Raw genomic sequence first — 9383 nt, 5'->3', positions numbered from 1 at the left:
GAATGGAACCCGGGTTGGCCGTGTGCAAGGCAAATGCCGTAACTGCTGTGCGATCACTCCAGCCCCCTCTGACAACGATTGAGAGGAGTAAAATTCACTTAAAGTTTCAAGTATAGACTAGTTTCTAAAACCAAGAGTCAAGTTACCAAAAGTCCGAACAACTTTGGGTGGTTGAATGACTGGCACATTTTGGCACTTTGTGTATTGGGCACAATGCTCCCAAACTGAATACAGAGCTATAGAATACTCTGGTGATGTTGGTGCATGGATTTGTTGCTTACAGCTAGTTACTCCATGTCCTAGCTCTACCTGTAGCTTGCTCTCCTATTGAACTTTACGTTATTGCCTAGAATGAAAGCATTTTACAATTAGGAAGTTCTGTGAAAATAACTAACAATTTATTGGAGAAGAAAGAAACCCGAGGCCCAGAGATGGCCTAGAGACTTGTTCAATCTTTTCCAATATTTTTATTGGAATTGGGGTGGGTCGGAATTTGGACCAATGTTCGGCAGTGATCTTGGGCTAGTCCTGGCTCTGAACTCTGGAGTGACCCCTTGTAGTGCTCAGGAGACTGGATGCAGTGACAGAGATCCAACTTGATTGGCTGCCTAAAGACAAATGCCTTATCCCCTCCTGTACTATCTCGCTGTCCCTTATGCATTACCAGGTTACGGAACCTAAGCATGTTGACTTTCTTGCTAGGACTCTGCCTTGATCACTGCAATGTCAGAAAGTAGGAGGAAGATATTTTCCATTCATATAGGCATGTGGGGTCGCTACAGCTACTAGCAGTGTAATCTTCAGGTTTGTCTTTTTCTTGTGCAGTTCCTATCTATTATCTACGGCTCACATATAACTCAATCTACTTCATGATTTGAAGGGTACCAACCGTACCCTGGTTTTTGATCACCCCTCAAAAATGAGTACTTTAGTTTTTCTCAAGATGTGCTTTTGGAGCCCAGGTCCAGATGTATTCACTAGCGAATTTTTCCAAACATTTAAAGAGGACCTACTACCAGTCCTTCTCATGCTTTTCCTGATTCTGAGTAATGTGCACACATAAATAGAATTTGTCTATTTCACGTGATTTAAATGGGAGAAGTATAGAGATCAAGATATAAATCATTAAAAATATGGATCACAGAACTGAAAAAGAAGTATGTAGGTATGAATGACATCTGGGCTATGTGGCAAGCAGCATAGTACAGTAACTGATTGAAAGCAGCCCCAAGAGTAAGACCTGACCAACAGTGAATGCCGTCCCCAAACACAACAAAGAAAACAGTACAGTAAGTTTATTAAGAAATTGTGTCATGTATGATATGAAGATGAAATTCTATGTTAACAGAAACTGCTAGCCATAAAAGGCAATAGAAGGTGATTTTTGAGTGTATAGCTTACCGGTCCATAAAACAAAAGATTTACCAGTAACTTACATAACAAGTAGAAAATATAATAAATGTGATTTCATTTAGCAAGTATATGTTCTAAAGGAATATGAAGCAAAAATAAATATAATAATTATAAGGAAATGACATGAATATTCTCATTCATATCTCTGAATATTAACCATCAAGCAACAGGTATTAAACAGAGCATACCATTTAGTAAATCACACAAGAAGCAGAAAAGTTTTGAAAAATGGTCACAAAAATTTCAAATTTATTTTTAAAACCTAGATGACAAGTATTTTTATCCACCAGGAACATGTCATTGCCAAAGTTTCAGAAACAGTCACCAAAATTCAACTTAACTATTTTAATGTAGAAAAACTCAAATTCCACAAAACTGAAATCAATGTGTATTTAGACATCTGAGACTTGACTTTTCTATTTCTTTGTAGGATCTAAAAGCAGATGTCGACTGCTATCAAAATATGGTCATGTTAGAAAGGAACTAGTTTTTTTTCTTTTTTGGTCACACCCGGCACTGCACAGGAGTTCCTCCTGGAACATGCACTCAGGAATTACTCCTGGTGGTATTCATGGAACCATATAGGATGCTGAGTATCGAACCCGGGTCGGCGACATGCAAGGCAAATGACCTGTCCGCGTGCAAGGCAAATGCCCTACCTATTGCTCCAGCCCAGAAAGAAACTCTTTGTGAAGATGACAAGTTGCCTTTAACCTGGACCCTACTTACCACACAAAAGAATTAATTCTCCTGATTCAACCTAGAAGATATCACTTCTTTATTATAACAGGCAGACTATACATGTACCTTACAAACTAGAATGTAATAAACACATTGACGATGATGCATCTTCCATCCCCCTAGGTAACCAGTATTAGTTATTTATAGGAAGTATCATTTTTAAAACGTGTTTCTATTCAAAACTGCCAAGGGCCAACTGTGTTCTAGAGATAATAAGAAAAGAAACCACAACCATGGTTTTCTATAGGTCTTTTTTCCTACTGGTACTCTACTTGAGACATAGTATGTTTTCTAGTCCTAGAATTGATTAAAGTCAACTGCTTTGACAGGCTCTTAGCATATTTAACTATATCCCTTCTCTTTTGATTTGAACTATCTTGTTCTCTCCAACATTCTATCTCAAGCTGTTTCTTCTTCCTTGATAATTTCCCTCCATAATCTTTCTTTCCTATTTTATTCTCCCTCATATCATCTTCTACTTCTTGGCCTCTGCACATTAAAGCTTGTTGAAAATGACCCTAAACTTCCTTACATTTGAGGACTTGCCTCTCTACCACTCAGCACTCCACACCTTCCACATAATCCAGTTTTTCACCTAGTTTAGTTAGAAAACTTAAAAGACACATGATAATGTCTTTTGAATAGCACTAAATTTAAATTACTAAATTATAAATAAATGTGGAGAGACTGCTACAGATAAAACATCCTGGTAGATATTAGGTTTTCTACCAAAACTGCCTTTTCTGTTTCTGTCAAAATATGGTCTCTGATTTACTTTTTTTGATGGATATAATGTCAAAATCACTATTTTAAAATAAAAGGAAGTGCAGAGAGTGAACAGCCATATATAAACATATATTTGCGGTTGTGAGTATGTATCAAATTTAATGTAAAAAATGAAGTAAAACACTTTGTATGTGACCGAAAGGAAGTCAATGTTAAAATCACACAGCAAATGTGAACATTAAGCTAAAATAAGGCTTACCATATTCTAATCGAATATTTTCCTCTATTATTACATGCTGCTTTTCCTTAACTGCTAAGTTTAGGGATAAGAAATCTCGTGAAATGCTTTGGAAAATATTGTTCCTTACCTGACTTGATCAGAAACGAGGAAATATCAAAGGAAGGTAAATGAGAAGAGGAGACAATGTAAGAGTATGTCGGAACACTGAAGCGATAGTCCACAAGTGTCCAGTACAGATGACTGATCACTGGTGATTGATCATTGGTCACTGGTCACTCGCGATGATCCAAACTTGTTTAGAAACAACTGCACGGGAGCCCCAAGATTCTACAACGTGCTGGTAGGTTTGGTGGGAGAATGATGTCATAAAGCAGGCAATTGAAAGTTAGAGGCTAGCCAATCGGGAGGTCCGATTCCCCAGAAGAAGACTGGATTGGATAGATTAAGAGGTAGACTTAAGCAGGCTAGAGAGATGGAATCTTACAAGACAGTTACAACAGTTTCACTTTCTTCAGACTCTTGGGTTAGGGAAATACTCCCATTCTACTGATGACTTACATATTTCATTAATAAATGAACAGTTACTAGGTAGTAATTTTTATTGTCTAGTTACCCAACAACACTAAGTTACTACTAGTGTTTAATAATATTAAGTGATATGTTAATGCTTTATAATGTACATTATTATTTACTTTAGAGTTAGGAAATGATGAATTACTATGAGCAATGTTCCCGAAACAAAAAACCCTAAGTTTAGGGTGTTCCGCTAGCAAACATGCACCCAGAAAAAAGAGAAGGCAAGGATAGATTAGATAACACAGTATCTGCCAGCTGTAAACTTGTGCCAGGCAAAAATAGACTAATACTTTGTAAGGTCTTTTAGATTTAGGGGACAATATAGACAAAACTAGAATAAACAACTTTCACAATCTTTGATTTATTTATTTTGATTTTGGGTCCTCACCTAGCCATGCTCAGGGCTTGCTCCTGGCTCCACACACAGGATTGACTCCTGGAGGAGTTTGGTAGACTGGGTGCAAGAGAGGTACCCTACCCTATGAATTCTCTCTCCTGCACAAACAACTTTATAGTTTACAGATTCCTACTGAATCTCTCTGATCTACACTAGCCTCTTCTCTCCAGCTCCCTGTGGCACGTTTATATACTTCCTAACTGTCCTGATGTCTCCGTCCACTCCAACAATGGCTCACCTGTAGGGATCTGCTTCGGTTGGGGTGCAATATTGCATTTTATTTACCTGCCATGAGACCACTGAATGCTGCACAGGTGACCCTAAAGCTTGGCCAACCCACATGTTTGTCTACTTCTGTGTTTCTCTCATTCTCTGTGAGTGACAGCTGCTGAATAGAGGTTCAAAGTGACCACTGGATTTGGCAGATGAGAAACAATTTAGACAGATTGTAACCAATTCTTGTGATCAACAAATTATGCCATCTGTTAGAAAATCCCAAGTACGGTGGGGTAATTGGGGACATCTAAAAAGAATCAGAAAGAACACAAGAAATACTTGAAATAAGTTGTCATTTAAAATTGTGTCATCCGGATCAAAGTGATAATCCAGTGGGAAACACCCTTGCCTTGCACATGGTCAACCTCCATTCAATCCCTGCCATCCCAATACTTGTGGTCCCTTGAACCCTTGAGGATTGCCTTCATACATGGCAAGCACTCTACTCACTTTACTATCAACCGGGATAGCCGAGAAAGTGTGTGTGTTTGTGTGTGTTTTATGTATGTGTGTTTGTGTTTGTGTGTGTAGAGAGGATTTGGAGTAGCCCCAGTGATACTCAGGTATTCCTGTCTCTGTGCTCTGGAGTGACTCCTGGTGGTGCTCATGGGACTATGTGTTGCTGGTGATAGAACCAGGGTCAGTCACATGGAATATTAATATATTAAGCCCTACATTATTCCTCAGTGCTGGAGCAGAAATATATTTTAGAAGTGAAAAAAAGATGAGCCAGTAGGATTCAGTGCAAAGACAGAATCAGGACCTTTGCTGGGGAAGAATCACCCACGTGGCCAGGGACGGATTTCATATTACAACTGCAGAGATGAGAAGAGATACAGATCCTCAAAGCATAACTAATTGACTAGGTGTAGTTTTTTCAATAGAAAATTTTTGCTGATCCCTAATTAGCAAAAGGAAGAAAGAAAGTAGACTGAGAAGAAGAAAGAGAGAAAGAGAAAGAAAGACAAAGAGAAGAAAGAAAGAAGTAAAGGAAGGAAGGAAGGAAAAGAAAGAACGAAAGAAAGAAAAAAAGAAAGAAAGAAGGCATATGTAAGGAAGGAAACAGGGATGGAAGGAAGGAATGATGGAAAGTAGAAAGGAAGAAGGGAATAAAGAAAGGAAGGAAAAAAGGAAGGAAGGAAGGAAGGAAGGAAGGAAGGAAGGAAGGAAGGAAGGAAGGAAGGAAGGAAGTTTTTGACTGGTGGGGGCTGGCTCCATTGGACCACCCCACCCCCCTCTGGGATGCCCTGAATAAAACAGGCTGGCATGGGTTCTGGGGGCATTTCTATGGTGTATTGTTCTGTGCTCTCTTCTGAGAGATTCCTTGTTGAGTCTCTGGATCAAGGCCATTGATGAGATTATATGGCGCCAGAGGTGGTTTGAGGTTGTGACTGCCAAGCTGCTGAGAACAGGGGTAGTTGGGGAGAGGTCATCCATTCTCTGATTTCATTGAGCCTGGAGTTTTCAGTCAGAAGTCCCGCATACCTGAGTTTTTCTGCAGATCACTCATAGATGAGGTTAGTCCACAATGGCAGATAGTGGCCATGATCATGGCTTTCAAGTTCTGGAGGTTTTTGTCTGCTGGGGCTAGCTCCATTGGGGCAGGGAAGGGATGGGACTCTAAATTATTTTGAATCACTTTTTCTTTATTCTCTTGTCTTCTCTTTTTTTTGAGAGTTCTCTTGACTGAATCTTTATATTTTGTAAATTTTATTTTACTGTATCACCGTGAGATACAGTTATAAGCTTTCATGTTTGAGTTACAAACATACAATGTTCAAACACCCATACCTCCACCAGTGCACATTCCCCACCACCAATCTCCCCATTATACCGCCCCTTTCTGGCCCTCCCCTTGCCTTCATGGGAGACAATTACCCACATACTATCTCTTTGATCTTATATCTTTGATGCTAGAGCATTTCTAACAAAATATTATTAACTAATGCCTCTTAATATGCTTAAAACTGTGGCTTGCTTACAGTGGGTACTTCATAAGATCTTATTGTTTGTGGAGGCACCCCAAAATTCTCAGAGTTGACTCCTGGCTCGACACTCAGTAATTATGCATGGCAGTGCTTGTTGAAACATATGGGAGAAAAATATGAGAGCAGCTGCAAGAGAAAACCCTGACCAACAGTGAATGTCGTCCCCAAACACAACAAAGAAAACAGTACAATAGTTTATTAATAATTTGTGTCATATGTACAATATGAAAATGAAATTCTATTTTAGCAAAAACTACTAACCAAAAAATGCAACAGAAGGTGATTTTTGAGTGTATAATTTACCAGTCCATAAAACAGAAGATTTACCAGTAACTGACATAACAAGCAGAAAATTTAATAAATGTGATTGCATTTGGTAGCCAGTATATGTTCTAAAGAACAATCACAAGGAAATGACATCATTATTCTCATTCATACCTCTGAATATTAGTCATCAAACAGCAGTTATTAAATAGAGTATACAATTTCAGAAAATCACACAAGAATCAGAAAATATCATTTAAAATATCGTCACAAAAATTTCCAATTTGTTTTTAAAACCTAGATGACAATTATCTTTATCCACCAGGAAAATGTCCCTCCCAAAGTTTTTTCCAAAACTACTGGCCTACTGACTCTAGGATACAATGTATGTTTTGCTGCCTCAGTTTTCTTTCTGTAACTCCTTTTGAGGACATCAATGTATTGCACCCTTTAGATGTACCATGATTAATAAAGGAGATTTTGGGGCTCTCTTCCTTTGTCACAGGGTCCTCCATGACATAAATTTCTTTTGTGTTCCTTGTCTTGATATCGGTGGGCCCGACGGGTGATTTATTTGAAGCAGGGAGGAGAAAAACAGTCACTTTCTCTCCTACTGCCTCTGCCACCTGGGAACGAGGGTTACTGGGTTCTTGACTCGCCTTGCAGAAAGGAATTTCAGGAGTAGACAAGCAGTGAAATAAATAGATTGTATTTGGAGGATTTTTAGGGTGTGGAGGGGGAGAGATTGAGAGAGTATCATACTCAAGAGAGAGCATGGCCACATGGGCGCAAGCAGCACATGAGCTCAGGCAGCATATGGGGGCGCTTCCTTTGTTCAAGGTGGCCTGTATAGGGTTTCTCCAAACACCTCCTCCCCAGCCCCCGCCCCCTGGGCCCGTTGCTAAGGATATTACTAGGGAGTTTGGGAGTGGTGATGGTCTTCTTTGGACTGGATCACATTTTAATCAGATTAAGGGAGAGGTCTGAGGGTTTGAGGAACTTCATGGGGAGGGGCCCTATATCCTCAGTGTCTGCAATTGTCTTACCAGGTCTTTGTTTTCTGTATCCACAAGGTGGATGCATCCTAGAATTCTTTCATGAAACTTTGTTAATCCAGGTTTCATTGCCAAGGGCCTTTTCCTATCTACCTGCCTATATCAGTCTCAGCATCTCCGACTGAACAAACAGTTCATGCAACACCAAACATTTGCTTCTCACAGTTCTACAAGTCCAAGTTCTTGGTGAGGTTTTAGTGGAAGTGCTCTACTGCCTTGTGTCCTGCTGCCTTGACTTCTTGTTAGGTTCAGTCATGGAACGGCACAGAGAAGCAAGTTCTCTCCTGCAATTATGAGGACTTCAGTTCCACCAAGATAATTCCACTCTCCTGCCCTAATCACTTTCCAAATTCTTACTAAAGATTTCTATGTGAATTTTATAAGCGCACAAGTACACAGTCCCTAATGATGGGAAACTCTCTGCACCTGGAAAAAAATGTGTGAAATTGTAGTTGTCACATACAACAAGGAAAGAATACATATATGTGTACATATGTGTACGCATATATGTGTGTATACACATATACGGAGAGACACTGATATGTACCAAACTATTCATAATAGAATTGCTTCTGACATACAATGTCACAACAGCAATCCTACCATCAGTGTCTGCCATCCCTCAGTCAGGCCCCTTGCAAGTACATAACAAGTTTATTTCATATTCTTGCTCCAACAAAACTTAAAGAAAGGCAAATGAAATTATCAGAAGATATATCAACAAATTTCTAATAATTTCTATATGATTTTAACCTATATGAATAAGAAAATTCAAATCATTTAATATAATAGAATGTACTGCCTATATCATTTATCACTGTCACTGTCACTGTCCTCCCATTGTTCATCAATTTGCTCAAGCAGGTCTAGTAACATCTCCATTGTGACAACTGTTACTGTGTTTGGCATGTTGAATATGTCACGGGTAGCTTGCCAGGCTTTGCCGTGCTGGTTAAGATACTCTCAGTAGCTTGCCGGGCTCTCTGAGAGGGGCAGAGGAATCGAACTCGGGTCGGCCAGATTGGCCGCTTGCAAAGCAAATGCCCTACAGGCTGTGCTATAAGTTTCTAGCTCTGGCATCTAAAACATAGTAGTCAGCAAAGCGAAAGAAAGTATGAGAGTCAAAATGAAAAGCTATCACAGAAATAACAGAAATGAAAAACATGATAAGTAAAATTAAAAAAAGGTAATAGATGCTCTGAACAGTCAAATAAAAGAAGCTGAACAAAAGATTGAGGAGCTCCAAGATGAGAAGAAGGAAACTAGGAGAAAATTATGTTTTGTGAGCTATGAGAGGGGAATTAATATTTAGTGTTTGAACTCTATAAGTTGTTAGGGTGTGAATCAAAATCTCCCTTTATTGACAAAGAGACTCCGGAGACTGCGAACAGCAAGCAGGTTTTATTGTAAGACTGGCTAGCCAGGGTCGAGCCACCTATGCAGACGCGCAGGTCCAGCAGGGGGCAAGACCCCGAGCTTCTCCAATGGAGATCTTATATAAGCCTCCAATGGCCATTACAGCAGAGCCCACGGAATTCATAGTCAGTATATTTGTAACAACACATACTTTCCTAATCAATCCATTTAAAATACATCACTCCTTAGCCTATAGTTTAAAGATCAGCATTTGCGTCAGTACTTAGGAACGCCCTGATTTTTAGGGCAGTCCTGGGTCTTGTGAAATGAGTCTTATGAAAGAGATCTGG

The sequence above is a fragment of the Sorex fumeus genome, unplaced genomic scaffold (genome assembly GCF_029834395.1).
Source record: "Sorex fumeus unplaced genomic scaffold, SorFum_2.1 ptg000103l, whole genome shotgun sequence".
Taxonomy (NCBI): Eukaryota; Metazoa; Chordata; class Mammalia; order Eulipotyphla; family Soricidae; genus Sorex; species Sorex fumeus.
Note: the sequence above shows the minus strand (reverse complement) of the source record.